This window comes from Protopterus annectens, chromosome 7.part0 (genome assembly GCF_019279795.1).
Source record: "Protopterus annectens isolate FY-2018-M chromosome 7.part0, PAN1.0, whole genome shotgun sequence".
Taxonomy (NCBI): Eukaryota; Metazoa; Chordata; order Ceratodontiformes; family Protopteridae; genus Protopterus; species Protopterus annectens.
The window spans coordinates 903,633,966-903,653,189 of NC_056739.1; the positions used below are offsets into that span (position 1 = coordinate 903,633,966).

At 41.4% G+C, this 19,224-nt stretch overlaps 1 protein-coding gene across 1 annotated transcript in view; it reads left to right on the forward strand.

Moving 5' to 3' along the window:
- The window catches only part of CACNA1D (calcium voltage-gated channel subunit alpha1 D), a 5,051,180-nt gene that overhangs the window by 846,891 nt on the left and 4,185,065 nt on the right, over positions 1-19,224 (forward strand). The window lies entirely within an intron of this gene.

A 19,224-nucleotide genomic window follows, 5' to 3' on the forward strand; every position in this document is an offset into this window, starting at 1 on the left:
AATAAGATACTATTACTAGTAACTTTTCAGTGAAAGTAACATATTACTATTTATTAGTTTTCTAAAAAAGTAATATATTACTATTACTAGTTGCTAAAGTAATGCATTAATTTTACATAAGTATAGATGTGAAGTTGTTCTATCTCGTCATTCATTCTTTACTGATGGATTTGGAGCCGATCCTCGGCTCCGACTCGGCCAACTGTAAAACCTCAAGGTCTTTAACCAGCTCGAGGCCAACTTCCTATCCCATGATGCACCCTGATCTTCACTCAGATCTCGTTTGCTACTGCAACTTGATCAGACGTTCACCAGCTCTGGCCAGTGAATATTTTTCTTCTTCAATATATTATAGCTTTAGTTTTGGGCAAAAAATTAGTAAATTACCATTATTAGTAGTTAGAGTGTGTAGGCTTATAGTTTATATGCTTATAGTTACATTTGAGTTAGATATTTAGTCTTTAAGGCCATTTTTGTGGTTAGGCCTTCTATTCTCCCTGTCTCTCTTGACTTAGCACAGTTAGTGTGTTTAAGAGGAATTAGTGGCCGCGTTTTTCTTTTAGGCCCTTTAATTCTTCTTTCTATTAGTTTAAAGTGTGTGTTAGCTCTTTCGTAGAGCATATAGATAGATATTATAGCATAATTAGTGTGTTTAATAGTGTTAGCCCGTAGTTTTTCATAGAGCACAGAGGTTCGTCTCTATTAAAGTGTGTGTTTAGTCCTTTCTTTTTTACAGGGCGTATACTTACATTTTCTTCCTATTTAGTAAAGTAGTGGCCACATTTTTTGGCCATTAGGTTTCTATTTCTTACTAGTGTTAGCATGGTGTGTTAGAGTGCATTTGCAGCCCTTCTGTTTACACAGGGCGTATAAATAATTTCTGTGCTTTTTGATTAGTTTAAGCCCTTTTAGTACAAGGCTTGAATAGTTGTTGCTGTGTGAATTGCTTGTGGAAGATGTCACACCAGGAGAAAGAGAAAGCCAAGTCTGGCTTTAAGAAGTGTTCTAGATGTGGGCAAAAGATGTCCATAACAGATGGACATATTGAATCTGTTTACTACTTGGGTGAGGTTCAACTGCAAGAAAGCTGCTCTGTATGCCACTCCTTCAGCTCAAGAGTGTTGCATGAGAGGAAGCGAAAGTTGATTGATAAAGGTCTACTTAAATAATCTTTTCAGGAATCCTTGGATAAGCCAGACAAACACTCAAAGAAGATGGAGCCATCAAAATCTCCATCTATATCAAAGTCAGCTTCCAGTAAAGCATTGACATCAGTTGCATAGTCTTCAGAACTGACTGTCGTTATGGTTCAGAAATGGTCCCCGACTTTGGAGCCAGTATCTCCAACCTTAAAGTCTCCTATACTACAATCTGTGGCCTTTGTCACATTCCTCATGGGCCTCAAGTAGACTGTCTGATCTGGATGTGGACTGTGTGGTGAAAAAGCTCCTACAGATACCGGCGCTAGCAAAAATTTTATCGGCACTGACCCAGGGGGCTTCGGAGCCGATCTTAGTTCCTCCTACATCTTCTGTTCCTCCTCCAACTTGCATGGATGTTTAAGAGCCAGAGTGCACAGAACTGATGATCGTGGATGCTTCGGGTCTGACACCTTCTATATGTTTGTTGGCCCTGACTGCCCAGATACCCTTGGTGCCGACCGAGGAATCTTGGGGCCGACACTCACCGGTTGGGTCCGTCGAGAATAGTCGGACCGACTTGTCGGTGCAGACTTTACCTCTCAGGGCCTCGGCTCGGGTGAGCTCTGCTCCGACCTCTGGCTCGGAGCCCTCTGTACCAGCACAAATGATTACCATTGGATCTTCTTATCCAAGAGATTCTTCTCGTTGGGACCGAGGGGCCTTCAAAGCTATGAGGAGGGCTTTGTCCACCCCAACAACTACTCCTATCAGTTCGAGCACCTCCCTCCCAGAAAGCACCAGTGTCTGCCTCTTCATCACATGCTCCTTTGAATCGTAGAGATCCTGAGCCTCAGGAAGCTCCATTGGGTGAGCCATGTTCTTCTGAGACCTCTCCAGAAGCCCTCACTGAAGAATTGCCTAGGAAAAGACTCTGCAAGAGGAAGCATTTGAACTCCCCACAGGAGTCCGTCACTTCGGATACTGACTTAGATGAATCAGAAGGGTCCCCATGATCCCCCTCAGAAGATATCTCCTTTGCAGATATCTTAGAAATTCTTAAAACAGAGGGATGGCTGGAAATCCTTTAACCCTTCTGATGATGAGTCAGTTCTCCTGAAGCTTTCGGATCTCAACCCTCCACCTCTTGGGTGTCTCCACCCTTCATTGAGTTGCTGGAATTACTCACTCGAAGGGCGTGGGAGTCCCCAGATACCATGGAGCCTGTCCCTAGGAGGCCTAACAAATGTATTACCTGCCCACAAGACAGACTTTACCTTACCAAAGGAGTACCGGTTGATGCTATGATAGTGGCAGCAGCCACCAAGAAAGAATTATCGGAGACTTCTTCTGTTTATCCTCCTAATAGGGAATCTAGGATTATGGACAGATACGGGAAGCATATGTTCAGTTCAGCAACCTTTGTCCTTCGATCACTGAACTACCTCACACATTTTACCAGATTGCAAAGGGATCTCCTGAATGAGCTAGGAGATACTCTACAGCTTTCAGTGGCTGCAGGCATTTCGGACAAAGTAACTTCCCAGCTCTCCACTCTTAATTCGATAGTGAAATCTTCCATGCATCTGTTGTCTTATGCAGCTGATGGTACAAGCAGGGCAGCGGTACAGGAATCACTCTCAGGAGACATTCTTGGATGCGCTTATGTACCTTTGCGGAACCCTTTTAAGTCTTCCTTCATTAACACCCCCTTTGACAGTTCATCCCTTTTTGGATCTAAGGTTAAGGAAGCCCTTACCAGGAGTGAGAAAGACGGAAAGACCTTCTCTGCCATCGGTGTATGTTTTTCTACCTCGAACAGACCTTATCCCAAAGGGAGGGGAGTTGGAAAGATATGGTTCCGGAAGTCTCAAAGATATTTCCAAAACACTCATGGTGACACCCCTTCTAGAGGCAGAGGAGGGGGTAATAATAGAAGACACCGTCCACACGGTACAGGGGGTCCTCAGAACCAGGATGACAGAGAGCAGTTTTTTGGCAAGCCCTATCAGTGCTCGTGAGAGGATGCCCAACTGTCCATCTGTGGAGGCAGTCGGGGGATGCCTATCTTTGTACCTAGACGCCTAGCTAAAAATAACAAAAGACAGCTGGGTACAAAGCATAATATCCAGAGGATACTGTATTCCCTTTGCCACCCCACCGCCTCTAATAAAGAAAATCCCAGATGTTCCACCCAGTCACAGGGACCTAGCAGCCTTAGAGGTCCAAAGGTTGCTGGAAAAAAGAGTCATCCAGCCAGTCCCAGAAGACCAAAGAGGATCCGGAACTTACTCAAGGTTCTTTTTAGTTCCAAAGAAAACAGGGGACTGGAGACCTATTCTGGACCTAAGCAGACTAAACAAGTCAGTGAAAAAGATGACGTTCCGGATGGTCATGCTTCAGTCAATACTTCCTTTTTTGGGGAAAGACAATTGGATGTGCTATATAGATCTTCAGAATGCGTACTACCACATAAAAATGGACAGACCATTCAGGGTTCATCTACGCTTCTGGCTGGGAGCCAGCCATTATCAATTTCGCTCTCTGCTCTTTGGTCTCACTACAGCCCCCAGAGTGTACACCAAATGTATGGCAGTAGTCACCGCTCACATGAGACGGTTGGGATTCTAGGTGTTTCCATATCTAGATGACTGGCTCCTCACTGCCACCACCAAGCATCAACTCATTCATGCGAGGGATACAACCGTACACCTATGCAATCAATTGGGGATTACCATCAACTCAGAAAAATCTGCCTTATCGCCATCGTAACAGACCGTCTTCATAGGAGCAAAACTAAACACAGTTTCTATGACATTAAGCCTGCCTCCAGAAAGAATTTCTCTTTTACGAGAACAAATATCAGGCCTGCTTTCGAGAAAAAAAGCCCCAGTCTCAGTGGTACTCAAATTGCTAGGATCGATGGTAGCAGCAGCAGTCATTGACCTGCCCCTTGCACGAATGCATATGCAAATTCTACAATGGCTCCTATTCTCTCAATGGTCGTTTCAGGAACTTCCTATGTCACATCAAATTGTCATAACGAATGCGTGCAAGAAGGACCTTCAATGGTGGCTGACGTCTCAACATGTATCTCAGGGACGTCCATTCGGTCTACCCAATCCCATAGCCAATATGACCATGGATACTTCCTTGATTTGGGGGGGGGGGCATTTTCAGGAAAGAACAGCCCAGGGAACGTGGAAGAAACATAAGGCTCATCTGCATATAAATGTCCTGGAGATGAGAGGGGTACTTCTAGCATTGCAGTCTCCTTTCAAAATTCTCTGACTCTGGGAACAATTGCAGTTCAAGCGGACAACATGTCACTGGTCTGGTACATCAACAAACAAGGAGGAACCAAATCTTACCCCCTGTGTCGAGAGGCCATGAGAATATGGCAGTGGGAAATCTCCTCCCAGCACTTTCTGTTAACAATGCACATCCCGGTGAAATCCAATGTGATAGCCGACAAGCTGAGCAGAGCAATCTTACTGCCTCACGAGTGGTCCCTAAAGCAACAAGTAGCAGAAATAATTTTCTGCAGGTGGGGCCAGCCTTGCTGCTATCTTTTTGCAACCTCAACAAACACGAAATGCAGCAGCTACTTTGCCCTAATTCTCCAGCTGGGGGAAGCCCCAAGGGATGCACTTGTGCACAATTGGCTCCTGGGTCTCCTTTATGCATTTCCCCCCTTCCCTCTGATTCCCAAGGTATTACAGAAAGCAAAACTACTGGGAAGGACCATGATACTAATAGCCCCTTACTGGCCTTGGAAAATTTGGTTTCCCTTCCTCCAGTCTCATCTTTTGGAAGAACCCTGGATCCTGGACCCAGTTCCAGATCTGTTGACCCATTCTTCAGGGGCTCTTCATCCTTCATTTCATTCCCTCAAACTGACAGCTTGGCTGCTCCAATTCCCACAATAGCCAGGATTTACATCCTCTCATCTGAGGCCCACCATATTATAACATCCTCTCATAAATCATCTACCGGAAAGTTATATCTTAGCAAATAGAAGAGATTTTCTTTATGGGGCTCTCAGAATGACGTTGATCCTTACCTAGCTGTGATCCCATCTATTTTGGAATTCCTGACTAAACTTTTCAACGAAGGAGTGGCTGCAGCTACCATCAGAGTTCAATTAGCAGCGATGTCAAATTTTTATTTTGGTTTCCAAGGCTCTATTGTCATGTCACATCAACTTGCTAAAGCCTTTCTTAAAGGTGCCATTCATTTGAGGCCACCAATCAGAGCTCCAGTCATGCCATGGAATCTAAATTTTGTTCTGTCCAGAATCATACTACCCCCTTTCGAACTAGCCTCATCCTGTTCTTTGAAATTCCTTTTATGGAAGACTATTTTTTCTGATAGCCATTACTTCTGTGCAGCAGATTTCTAAGCTGCAAGCCCTAACCATCAAACCTCCTTATCTGATTTTTCATAATGACAGAGTTTCGCTCAGAACTAATCCATCCTTTTTACCAAAAGTTTGTTCAGAGGCAAATCTTAACCAGTCTATTGAGTTGCCAGTTTTCTTTCCCCAGTACACAAATAGGATAGAACACATGCTGTACAAACCTGATGTTCATAGACAACTACAATTTTATCTAGACAGAATGAAACATTTCAGGTCAACGGATCAACTATTCGTTTCCTTTTCAGAGTCAGAAAAGGGTGCCTCAGTGACAAAAGTAACCTTGTCAAGGTGGAGATTGTATTTCCTTCATTTATAATTCACAAACATTTTTTCATTTATAATTCACAAAATTTCCCCTTGCAACAAAAAGTAAAGGCCCACTCTACTAGAGCTATTTCAACCTCATTAGCCTTTTCTGCAAGGTTACCATTAGACTCTATTTGTGCAACAGCTACCTGGTCAACACCTCATACCTTTATCACTCATTACAAAGTAGACAAGGCCTCCAGGGACAGGGCCTCCTTTGGTTCCACAGTGCTGAGGAATATACTCTCGTGAGCCACCCGAAATATACACTTATATGCATGTGCTTACTTGTCTGAGTAATTCTCAATATTATAATTGATAAAAAAGAAGTTATGTACTCACCATAACGTTCCATGTGAGTTGTTCATTTTTTTTTATCCAAATTGCCCCTTCAATGTCTCTGTTACCTTCTAACATCTGATTACTATCCATAATATGTAGAGCCCCCAGACGATTTCCATCACTCTTTAGGGGGTGATATCGCCCACCTTAAGAAAGAATAGTTTTGTTATATCTTACCATAACCATAGATGTCCTTCTGTTCTGTGTTGCAGTATTCTAGTATTCTTTACATATGGGTTGTCTTCCACCCCATGACCTGACATCCGGCCAGTATACAAAAGCTACTAGCCACTGCCAGTATGTGGGAAGTCACACATATGATCTGGCAATGCCAGCCATAAAAGGGACGTCTGCACATATCATCCTCAGAACAAGGAGGCCCCATGAGGAACATTAACCCTAAGGAAACAAATAAGTCTTCCAAGGAAGGGACAAGATGCAGGGGGAAGGCGGGAGGGTCAGAATACTGCAACATAGAAAAGAAGGACAACTATGGTTATAGTAAAATATAGCACAACTGTTCTATGTCCTTCTATTCAATGTTGCAGTATTCTGTACATATGGGAGAGTACCAAAGCTGAGTAGGAACCTTGGGAGGAGGAAGGAGCAGAGGAAAAATGCTTTGAAGAATTTTCCAAAAAGCCATGGAGAATGGCTCGAGCAAACCCCGCCCTAAACCTAGAAATAGTGTCCAACTTGTAGTGCTTGGTAAAGGTATGCACAGAAGACCAAGTAGCAGCCTCCAAAATAGAGTTAGTATCCAGGACTTTAAAGAAAGCACCTGAAGAAGCAACAGATCTGTTGGAGTGGGCTCTTAACAGGAGCAGCCAGAGACTTACCATGAAAAAATAACAAAACTTAGTAGTCTTAGAAATCCAAGAGGAAATTGTTTGTTTAGAAACAGGTAAACCCAGAGCACTGAGATGAAAAGACACAAAAAGCTGATTGGCTTTCCTGATAGCTTTAGTCTTGTCTACATAAAATCTAAATTGCCTATGAACATCCAAAGAATGTAGAATTCTTTCACTGGCGGACTGAGGAGAAGGGAAAAAGGTTAGCAATTGGATAGACTGGTTAAGATACCTCTTATTTACCAGTTTAGGCATAAAAGAAGGGTTGGTGTCCAAAGAGACTCTGTCCTTGTGAAAATCAGGAAAGGCAGAGATGCCATCAAAGTCTGAATCTCAGAAACTCTCCTAGCCGAGGTCAAAGCTACCAGAAGCACAATCTGCCAAGTGCACAACTTTAGAGAAGCAGAAGGTGCAGGCTCAAAAGAGGCCACAGTTAGCTTCTCTAGCACATAATTAAGATCCCAAGGTGGTGGTAGTGGTTTCCTGGGAGGCTTAATATGTAGGACACCTCTAAGAAAAAGTTTTACCTCCAGTCTGGAAGCCAAAGGATGTGATAGCAGACAAGCAGAAAGAGCAGAACAGTGGACTTTTACTGAAGAATATTACAAACCACTGCTAAGCAGTTCACACAAGTAAGAAAATACTGTAGGGATGTCCACAGAAAGCGGATCTAGATGTTTTGAAAGGCACCAGATACAAAATCTTTTCCATTTGGATGAGTAAGATTTCCTAGTATTGGGTTTCCTGGCCTCCTGCAAAACCCAGAGCATGTCCTGTGAGAAAAGGTGCCTAAAAGGGATCAAACGTTGATCACCTACAGGGTCATTTGCAATGTTGAGAGATGTTGATGAAGCAAGGATCACTTGTCCTGTGTGAGCAGGTACAACCAGTGAGGCAGCCTACAGCAATGGCCCCTGGTTAGATGTAGTAGAAGCGGGAATCAGTGCTGTCTTGGCCAAAAGTAAGTCACCAACAAGATTTTTGGTTTATCCTGCTGAATTTTCAGCAAGACTTTCTGAATGAGAGGGAAGGGGGAATGCATACAGAAACATCACCTTACATGAGAAGGGAAGGGCATCCACCTTCCAAGCTAGAGGATGTGGGACTGTGGCACAAAATAGAGGAAGTTGTCTGTTTTGAGGGGAGGCAAAGAGGTCCAGCTGTGGAATACCCCACCGGTGAACCAGATCCAGGAACACATCCCTGTGAAGCATCCATTTGTGTGAGTGTGACATGGATCTGCTTCACATGTCCACCACAGTCTTCTGGGCTGAGGGCAAATAGACAGCATGAAGGGTAACCTTGTACTGAATTGCTAGTTCCCACGCCCTGAGAGCTAACCTGCAAAGAAGGTAAGATGTGATGCCCCCCTGTTTATTTATGTACCAGAGAACTGTGCTGCTGTTTATTAAAACTTTCATCAGAGGACCTGGCAGAAAGAGAGGATGAAACATCTGCAAAGCTAGGATCAGAGCCCTCATTTCTCTGATGTTGATGTGCTCCCTCTTTTCAGATGGAGACCCTGAACCTTTTTCGATGCAAAGGTCAGCCCCCAGCCTGTGTCTGAAGCATTTGTGAAAAGCTAGTCTGAAAAAACGGCAAGCCTCCAGAGAACAAAAAATCCTTCAAATCTTAACGTAGGTTTATTAAGAAAACAAAACAACCAACGTATTCGCCACTGGTAAAACAGTAGCTTCTTCAGAGATGCAGTACAAAGGAAGCGCCACAATGTTTAAATGTTTGATGTAGTACGCCCACTAGATATTTCAATCTATTCTTAAAAGGGGCAATGGCAACATTTTAAAAAACTAAAAGCGTCTTCTCACTTTGTATAACTAAAGACAACGTTGTAATTTTTTAAAAAACAGTTTCATAAATATCTAAAAATGTTTATTAAGAATAATACCAAAAATATAAGTACACCGGAAGGTAGCCTAAATAAGTGTACACTCGTTACTACAACTTGCCAAGTTTAAAATAAAAAGCCGCTCTATATTAAAAAATACTAACAAGTAGAAATAAGTCAAAAATACATAAAATAGTACATAAAAAGTACTACACAGGGCAAGGCTTATCCATACTGTGATACACATAAAAATACATAAAAGGGTCCCCATAAGCAAAATGTATGGTGTTAGTCTTGCTACTTTACATATATTCTACCTCTTGTAACTTCTCAGTTTCAAAATACACGCTATATTACAATTTTCATTAAGCCCCGGAGGGCTAAAAGAGTTTAAGGTTAGTTGCCATTCATGTTCTCTACTTTCTAATAATAATGGAACAGGCCACCTCTAATTGAAGGCAAGACTTGGTCGATGGCTAAAAAGTGAAAACTATGGCCAGGGCACTTAAAAATGTGCTTAGCCAATGCATTGTCAGACTTATTTTTCTTTATAGTATATTGGTGCTCATAAAGTCTGTCCCGTAACCTTCGGTCAGTCTTGCCTATATAAAATGCCATGCAACAATTACAATTTGCTAAATATATAATTGATTTTGACTCACAATTGAGTTTATGTTGGATGGAAAATTTTCTATTTCCAATGGTGAAAGTATTGGCAGCTTTTACATATTTACACCAGTTACAGGCACCACACTGAAACATGCCTTTGTGTCTGGAAGTAACTTCACAATCAGTGTTTCTTTCCAGTAACATTTTAAGGTTACACCCCCTCCTATAGACAATATTTGGAACTGTACCCAGTTTGTCCACAAGTTGTCCATTATTTGTAATAAATTGCCAATTTTTAAACAGAATGAATCGAATATCAGTAGAATTAATGCTAAACGAGGTAATAAAACTAGTCTTAATTTTATCTGTCACAATAGTTTGGTTGTCTATAATGGTTAGACTTGTGTCATTGGAGTTAGCCCCTCCAGGCATCTTACTGGCATAAATGGACATCAAAAGTGACCGCGATGGTAAAATAGGTCTATACGTTCCATTAGAATGTTTCAGTTCCACCTCATTAATTAACTCTAAAATCAGTTTAACTGGGTATTTTCTATTAATAAACATATCTTTTAAATTTTGACATTCTTCTCTAAAAGAAGTTTCACAACTACACATTCTAGCTGCTCTGATAAGCTGGCCCTTAATAATAGATCTTTTCTGTTTAAAAGTGTGGGAGCTATCAAAGTGCAGGAAGGAGTTACAGTATGTGTGTTTCCTGTAAATAGATGAATGGTACTCTCCTATATTTAAATCTTTGTACAGTTTTACATCCAAGTAATCAATTTCTATTTCATTAAATTTGTAAGTAAATTTAAAAAAGGTAGTAGTACCATTTAAGTAGTCCACTAAAATATCTGCTTCAGATGCATTACCTTGAAATAAAATAAAAATATAATCTAAGAATCTCGTATATAATTTCAAGTGATGCTTAAAAGTTGGATTATTAAGTACAAAATGCCTCTCCCAATATGCTACAAAAAGGTTGTCTACACTTGCACCACATGGTGACCCCATAGCTATCCCTTGTTTTTGTAGGTAGAAGTCACCATTAAAGGTGAAAAAGTTAGAAGTTAAAATGATGTCAAGTAACTCTGACACTATATAAATGTCCCTTTCACTTGCTTTAAGTTCTATTAATATTAAGGTTAGCCACTCTATAGCCTCATCATGGGGAATTGAAGTGTACAGGTCAATAACGTCTATCGTCAGAAAATTAATTGACCTTTCAAATGGAATGTTGTTAATATTCTGAAGAAAAGACCATGAATCTTTGCAGATTTCTGGAAGAGCTTTCAAGTATTTAGATAGAATTGACTCAACTAGTTGTGCACATAGGTATGTCATTGATGCTCGACTGTCTATCAGTGCCCTCATAGGGGGATTAGTGAGATTCTTATGGATTTTCGGAATACCGAAAATGGTGGGAATCTTAGGCATAGAAATATCAATATAGTTGTAAGTGTCCAGATCAATTTTGGCGTTAATAAAGAGGTCCTTAAAGTACCCTCTAATTCTACTGTAACTTACGTTCATTTCATTCAATGACGATTGTACGTAAGCTGGTCCTCCTAACACTAACAACATCTTTTCTGTGTATTCAAAGTTATCAAATATAACCAATCCTCCACCCTTGTCCGGTTTAACCACTCTCACAGGGGAATTGCGGAGGTGATTCAAAGCGGTTATTTGTTCATCTGAAACATTTAATTTTGTTGTTAATTTACTAAAAGCATTTCCATGACTTAAGTGCCTAAGGTCTAACTCACAAACCCTCTCAAATAAGAGCAAGTCTGGATGGAGTGGGGGGTTAAATGTACTAACAAGCCTAAATTTTGAATACCCTTCTTGCATGACACTATTAAACATAATGTCCAAATTCAGTTTGCGAACAAAGCATTTAAGGTCAATAATAGTTCTAGCTAAATTACATTTCTTAGTAGGTACAAAAGTGCTACCAAAAGCTAGCAATTCAATAAGACATGGCTCAAATACAAAACTGGAAAAATTATAGATGGTAAAGTCTCCCTTTAAGTTGGTAAGTATTTCTAAGTTGGAACAAATCGAGGCATCAACATGGTCAGTAGTACCTCTCACTTCCGTTTTTTGTTCCAGTTCGTGTTCCTTGTCTGTGGATTGTAGCTGTTGCGTCCGCCTAAAAAATGTCCCTTGTTGTTGTTATTGCTATTGTTGCCAGAATGGTTATTATTACTATAACCATTCCTTTGAAAACCTTTTTGGTTGTTATTTTGAGCTTTAATTCTATTACTGCGTCGAGGGACCTCAATGAAGTCATCCTCATTAATCTCTTCCATTGAATTAAGCTCAATGTGGTCAGAAGTAGATGGTTGTGACATCTCTGCAACGTTAGTATTATTGGTAGCAAATTGGACTTTATTGGAAGGCACTTGTAATTTAGGATATACTGCGTTTTGTCCGTACGTTAACCTGTCCCTTGTGAGCTTCTTTATCTTATTAGCCTTAAGTTTGGTAACTAACAAGTCAATACTTGAAAAAATACGACTATATAATTGTAATATAGTGTGTATTTTGAAATTGAGAAGTTACAAGAGGTAGAATATATGTAAAGTAGCAAGACTAACACCATACATTTTGCTTATGGGGACCCTTTTATGTATTTTTATGTGTATCACAGTACGGATTAGCCTTGCCCTGTGTAGTACTTTTTATGTACTATTTTATGTATTTTTGACTTATTTCTACTTGTTAGTATTTTTTAATATAGAGCGGCTTTTTATTTTAAACTTGGCAAGTTGTAGTAACGAGTGTACACTTATTTAGGCTATGTATGTATGCACATACCTTCCGGTGTAGAGTACAGGCTGTATTGGTAAATTGGATATATATATATATTTTTACTTATATTTTTGGTATTATTCTTAATAAACATTTTTAGATATTTATGAAACTGTTTTTTAAAAAATTACAATGTTGTCTTTAGTTATACAAAGTGAGAAGACGCTTTTAGTTTTTTAAAATGTTGTCATTGCCCCTTTTAAGAATAGATTGAAATATCTAGTGGGCGTACTACATCAAACATTTAAACATTGTGGCGCTTCCTTTGTACTGCATCTCTGAAGAAGCTACTGTTTTACCAGTGGTGAAAACGTTGGTTGTTTTGTTTTCTTAATAAACCTACGTTAAGATTTGAAGGATTTTTTGTTCTCTGGAGGCTTGCCGTTTTTTCAGACTAGTTTTATTTGTAATTTACCAGATTGTGTGTTAATTTGTGAAAAGCTGTTGAGAAGGCTGGGGCAAGAGAAGAGGAAGGCCAGGATTCAAAGATAGCTACTGAATCCACCAGAAGAGCTCTGTGTTCAGCCTGGAAAGAAAAGCTTGAAACAAGGGCAATGAGAAACTCTAGAAGGTGTGCATGTTGAGACCAGACTGTTTTCAGGTGCCACTGGAATTTCCTCATGTGAAGCTTTGCAAAGGGCAGCATGGGAATCATAGAAGCTATGAATCTCAGGAGTCTTAGGAACTCCCTGGCTGAAATGGAAGGAAGAGACAGCAGGCTTTCCATGAAGGCATTCAGAGTTTGAACCTTGTGTGTTATGACCATTAAGAACTGTTGATATATATTACTTGCAAACGAATACACGTGTAGTTCTCATGTAAAAAAGACCCGATGTTTCTCTAACTAGTACAGAAAACATAACAATTGTTCTTGATCTGCTTTGAACCTGGACCCCAGGAAAATGTGATTCTTTGAGGTCAGTGTGGACGTTTGAAGTTTATACTGAACCACAGGCTTTGAAGGAGATGAATGGCGTGCTGGGTTTTGAGACAACTGTTCTGATTTGAGAGCAAGAAAGGAGGTTGTCCAGACAGGGATGAACTTGAATCCCCTTAATCCTCAAGAAGGCAATGACAGGGGCCAAGCACTTTGTGAATACCCTTGGGCCAGCAGAGAGATTAAAGGGAAATCAGAGAACTGAAAGTGCAAAGAACCCACCGAGAAATGTAAAAATTCCCTGTAAAGAGGATGGATAGGAATATTAAGGGAAGGATCTCTGACGTCCAAGGACTCAATGAATGAATGGGGAGAAATCAGGGAAAAGAGCATCTGAAGGGGTAGCATGTGGAAAGATGTCTCTAGAAAGGTGCTTCATTGTGAGAGGTCTAGAATTGGTCTCCAAGGACAATCCTTTCTTGGGACCAGAAACATTCTGGAATAGAAACTTCTGCCTCTCTGATCCAGAGGTACATTCTGAATGGTGCCTTGTGAAAAACGTTGCAATAGGAGCTGTGGGAACAACTCCAGCTGACTGGGGGTCGGCTGTGGAATCCCATGAAAGGAGGGAAAGTCTTCCAAATCATGAAATATCCTTTTTGAATGATGGATAGGACCCTGGTGTCCTGAGTGATGTTTTCTCAGATTGGAAAAGATAGGGAGAAGCAAAGAGACAGAGGAGTGTGACTTAGAAGAGGATGGTAGTTGTCACAGAGAGCTAGGCCTGGCCTGAAAAGGTTGCTGTGTTGGATGCAGAAGATTTCAGCTGACTTTTTTTAGACGTAGAAGCAGGGGTAGATGCAGACGAGGAATGATTAGGTCTCCTAAAAGGAAGTTTTGACAGGGGAGTTCCTATGAAATTTTGGTAAAGGTAAAACAAGCAAGTGTTTCAAATCTTGGAACTCCTTATTTCCCTTTTTCTTGCAGAGTCTTAAGTCTGCGCAGAACCAAAAAGTGCAGATTTGTCCAAAAGGGCTTCAAGTAATTTTGCCTTAATATCCTCACAAAGAGATTGTAGTCTGAACCAAGAAAGTGGCAGAAGCAGCAGCTCTGGAAGATGCCGCAACAGCATCATAGCTGCACTTAATGGAATGTCTGGCAATCTGTGAGGAAGCAGCCAAACGAGGTAGAACCTGAATTTTAACCTCAGATTCTGATAACTGAGCCAGAGCTTGAGAGGCCTTAGAAAGCAAGACCAAGGAATACCTAGACATTTAAGTCTGATAATTGCTAGCTCTGATAGCTAACATGGATGAGGTATAGACCTTCTTACCCAGTCTGTCAAGAATCTTACTTTCCTTAACAGATGGTAAAAGTGTGGCAGAAGAAGATAAATGTGAAGACCTGTCAGAGAGTATGGAGACTACCACAGGGTCCACCAAATGACACTTCATAAAGAAATAAAGAAACTTGCATTCATCTGGCACTTTATAAAATCTGTCTGGTCTCTTGGGAGCAGGAGCCTGAGAATCTGGAGTCTTAGAAGAGGAGGCGAAGGCATCCAAGAAAGCTGGAAGGACTGGAGGCACTGCAGAAGGAGAAGGGACCTCCATTTACAAAAGATCATAATATCTGTTCTGTTCCTCAGAAATCAGGGAACAATCCCACTTAAAGAATTCTCTCATTTTATTAATAGTTTCCCCAAAAGAAATCTCTTCAACTGGAGAATCCCCTCCATTTGATTTTTGTTCAGGTGAGGCATATTCCAGAGGAGAGGTAATTTTGGTGGAATATGCCAGGGAATCATCATCATCAGATGAAGAGTCCTCTGAGTCAGACAGAGAAGAATCTGGGATCAACCAAACTGTAGAACAGGGGAAGAAGTGAAGGCAGGTAGAGAGAGAGAGAGGTAGACAGTTTCAAGGCCATCAAAGCCTTAATAAGATCCTGGGAAAATTCATTCATCGTAGTCAGACTGTGGAGCAGAAGGACTACTGGAATGTTTCGTTTTTTATATCTATTTGACATGTCTTTCCGATTGAGGAGACAAAGCAAAAGAGACCGATGTAGGCCTAATGTCTGAGGCAGACAAAGGTGGATCCCTAGCCAGAACGATAGGAATGTCCCAGGAGTCCTCAAGCCCAACGAGCCGCAGTTCCTCTATGTCACCTGAAGCAGATGTCTGCAAAGCCTTGGACATGCTGGGAACTGATCCCTTGGTGGCCTCCAAAGAGGTACCCACCACAGAAGTGGACCTGACCTCTGATTATACCACTGGGTCTTCACTGACTTCCAGGGTACATCAGAGGTGAGAGGCGCAGCTGAAAATGTTTCAGGCCTTTGTTTGAATCACCTTCCTTTTCAAACTCGGCTTGGCTGAAGGACCCTTGGAACCCTCCATAATGTCTTTAGCCAGATGTTTTAACTGTTGATTTTCTAAGTAAAGGTTTAGAGCCAAAAGTCAGCAATGCAATGTCTTGGGCACAAAAGCCTGACAAATAGAACAGGAGAGGTAATCATGACTAGGCCCTAAACAGAAAAGGCAAAGGCCATGTCTATCTTTATGTGGAATCTGTCTTCCACACCTACACTTGCCCTTCTTAGATGACATGAACAGTAACAAACAGCAGTAGCAAAAAAGCAAATTTCCAACGGGGCACTTATCTGAAGCTGAAGCTAGCAGCAATACACGGAATCCGACTGCAGACCGTACATAGGAGTCAGCCTTCTGAATGGCGGCAGAAAATTTCTGAGGATGGTACATGTGGACATCCCTTGTATGGCTGACGTTGCCAGACCATATGTGCGACGTCCCATGTACTGGCAGTGTCTTGAAGCTTTGGTATACTGGCCAGACATTGGGTCATAGGACGGAAGACAACCCATATGTAAAAAAATACTGCAACATTGAATAGAAGGCCCTCCACTGGTTTAAGCAAAAGTAACTCGAAAGTAATGCACATTTAAGTTATTAGTTACTAAAATATGTCTTATATTATTACTAATTACTATTTTGAAAAAATAACTAGTTACAGTGCTAGTTACTAGAAATTGTAATATATTACAGTAATATGTTACATATTGTAATATATTACTCCCATCACTGGGTATGGATGGGGAGATTGTGAATGTTGTATGTTGACACAATATGGGTATGTTTGTCTGTGTACGTATGAGTGTGTGTCTAGGCAAGTGTGTATGTTTGTCTTTGTGTATGTAAGGGGGGATGCCTCTGTTATGTTAAGGTATTTTTGCTACCTATTTACAGTTGATGTTAGGGCACTCTAATGAACAGTTCAGAGTTATATAAATTGAATTTTAATGTAGACCAGTGTTCCTGCATTCATTGCATGACTATGACTCTCAGTAGGTCAGAGAAGAGCAGCTTGCCCCATTTGAGCAAGGTAAATTAATTTTCACAGTAGCATGACTATGAATTCTACTCACTCATGGGTGATCTAGTGGAGCCAAAGCATAATTAATGTCTGTTGCTGGATGGTGTAATAATGATAGCTTAGTATTGCTTACAGAGCCTTTTTTCTCACCACCCAGAAACCAAAGTAGGTCACTTCCGTTGATTGAGCTGTCAGTGAAAATGTTGCATGTGTTGTTACATTGTTGCCCTTTTGCAAAAAAAAAAAAAGTTTTCCACTCACCATAACATTCCATCTGAGTTGTTGCCTCTCACTTTGTTCTTCAACATGTGGGTTCGGATCCGAGGATTGAGTCTGACTCGGCCATATACTAAAATTCTAGGATCTGAAGTCTGAGCTTCTCCCCTACGCATAATGCTCTGCTCCCCCACATCCCTCTGATCGAGTTTGCTGCACAAATAATGCATCATCGTATCATACAGCTGCATATATATTACACAAAGAATCAGAGAAAGCCAGAAAGAATACTTCAAGAGCTCACACAGCAAGGAAGTATCTATATTTATCTCTGCTAGGTCCTAGAAAAAGGTAGGGGGGTGGAGAGAGGGAAGATTGAAGAACACAACAACTCAGATGGAACGTTATGGTGATTACATAACTTCTTTATCTGACATTGTTGGCTTAATTTGATGTTCATCATGTTTCACTGTTGCAGTCATTACACTTGGGTTATCCTGTTGGCAGGCTCCCCGCAGTCGGCCAGAATTCCAAAGTCTAGGTCCGGCGTCGGTTGCTGTCGCCTCTTCCCTGATGTCAGTGCCTCAGGGGTATAAAAGATGCAGCTGATGCCATTTTCTTCAGTCTTTCTTGCCGTGCGGTGCCCGAAGCAAAAGCAGTTTGCAAGTGCCAGTCGGCCAACACCTGAGATTTTCGAAACTGAATTTCAGAACCAAAGTCTTCAATAAAGTGAAGTACCCCATTGGGGAAACTTTTTCTTGCTCCAGACCGATGTCAGTAAAAGTTAACAATTGTATTTCTGTATTTCTTATGGGAAGCAAATACCTCATAAGGATTTTCACTCTTACTGTATTCCTTGCCTAGGTCCTGACCACGACGTTGCTAGTTGTCGGTTTTGTGCTAGATTCAACCAACGCACTATTAAGCGTCGGTTTGATTTCGCTTTACATTACTTTGGCCGAAGATTTAACTACATAATGCCATTGGAACAACCAATGACCGGAATTCATAAAAAACGCAAAGGCAAAGAAAAGGACAGGCATCAGAGGTCCAAAACCGACGACGAAGCCTCTTCTAGGCCAGTCGCCGGTTCTCACTGAGGCGCTTTCGCATCCCCTGACACCCGCTACCTCAGAGCCACAGGCCGCATCCGACTCACACGTGGAGACACCTAGGCCTCTGGAAACTCAAGGTATTGGGCCTGCGGAAACTGTTCCCTCAGATGGGTCCGGAGCCGCTGAGCAGGCATCGGCTTCTGAGGGTGTTTTCAGACCTTCACAGCTTACTATTAAGTCCACTACAACAGCCAAGGCAAAGTCAAAAACACCATTAAAGACAAGGAAATAAGTAAAGCATTCTCCTGGACAGTCATCCATGCCAAAGAAACAGATGCTTAAAATGGCCTAGGACCTAATTACTTTGATCAGCGGTTCTCATCCCCCTCCTGACAAAAGGCCTAGGCAAGACACTGACTATGACTCTTCTGACCAGGTTTTTATTTCCTCTGATTCCTCTACAGATCAGGGATATTCTCTCCCTCCCTATGAGGACTCTCATACAGACGAATCTATACCTTCAGCCTCTCCGCCTGAGGATTACTCTTTTGGGGAAACCTTGCACACCATGAGGGAGCATTTCCATTGGGAAAACCAGGATTATTCAGAATCCAAGAAAAGGCTCAGAGACTTTCTTTTATTACCTCAGCACAGGCCCCTGGCTATCCCCCCTGTGCTTGATATTGTTTATGATGTTTTCTCTGAATCCAGTTTGTCTCCTGATTCTTTACCCCCTGCACCAGTCAAGCCAGACAGGTACGACAGGGTCCCAGACTCTCATAAATTTCTTTATAGAAACCCTGCTGCTGACCCAGAAACAATTTCTCAGGGTCCCAAAGGGGTTAAGGCTTCCACTGCAAAAAACCCTGTCCCCTCTGATAGGGATTCGAGAGCTCTGGATAGATGGGAGAAAAAAGTTTACACTTCTGCTACTTTGGCTGTAAGGGCTTTAAACTGCCAGTTTCACATGCTTAAATTTCAACAATATCTAATGTCTTTGTTAAAACAGAAAATGCTTACAAACTCAGAATGTTTTGACAATAAGGAAATGCAGGATTTATTGCATGCAGCTGAACAAGTTGGAAAGCATACTCTGCAATGTGGTTTTGATTCATTAGAGGCTTCTTGCAGAGCTGCAGTTACAGGCTCTGTCATTTGAAGGCATGCTTGGTTAAAAGAACAACGTTTACCTGATCATGTTAAAGTAAAATTATTGGATGCTCCACTACAGCATGATACTTTGTTTGGTGTTAAGGCAGAAGAGGATAAAGCAAAGTCAATGCAGACAGTAAAGGATTTCTTGCAGGTTCACCCACCTAGATTTAGCAGAAACTGGCCTTCTAAAAATTGG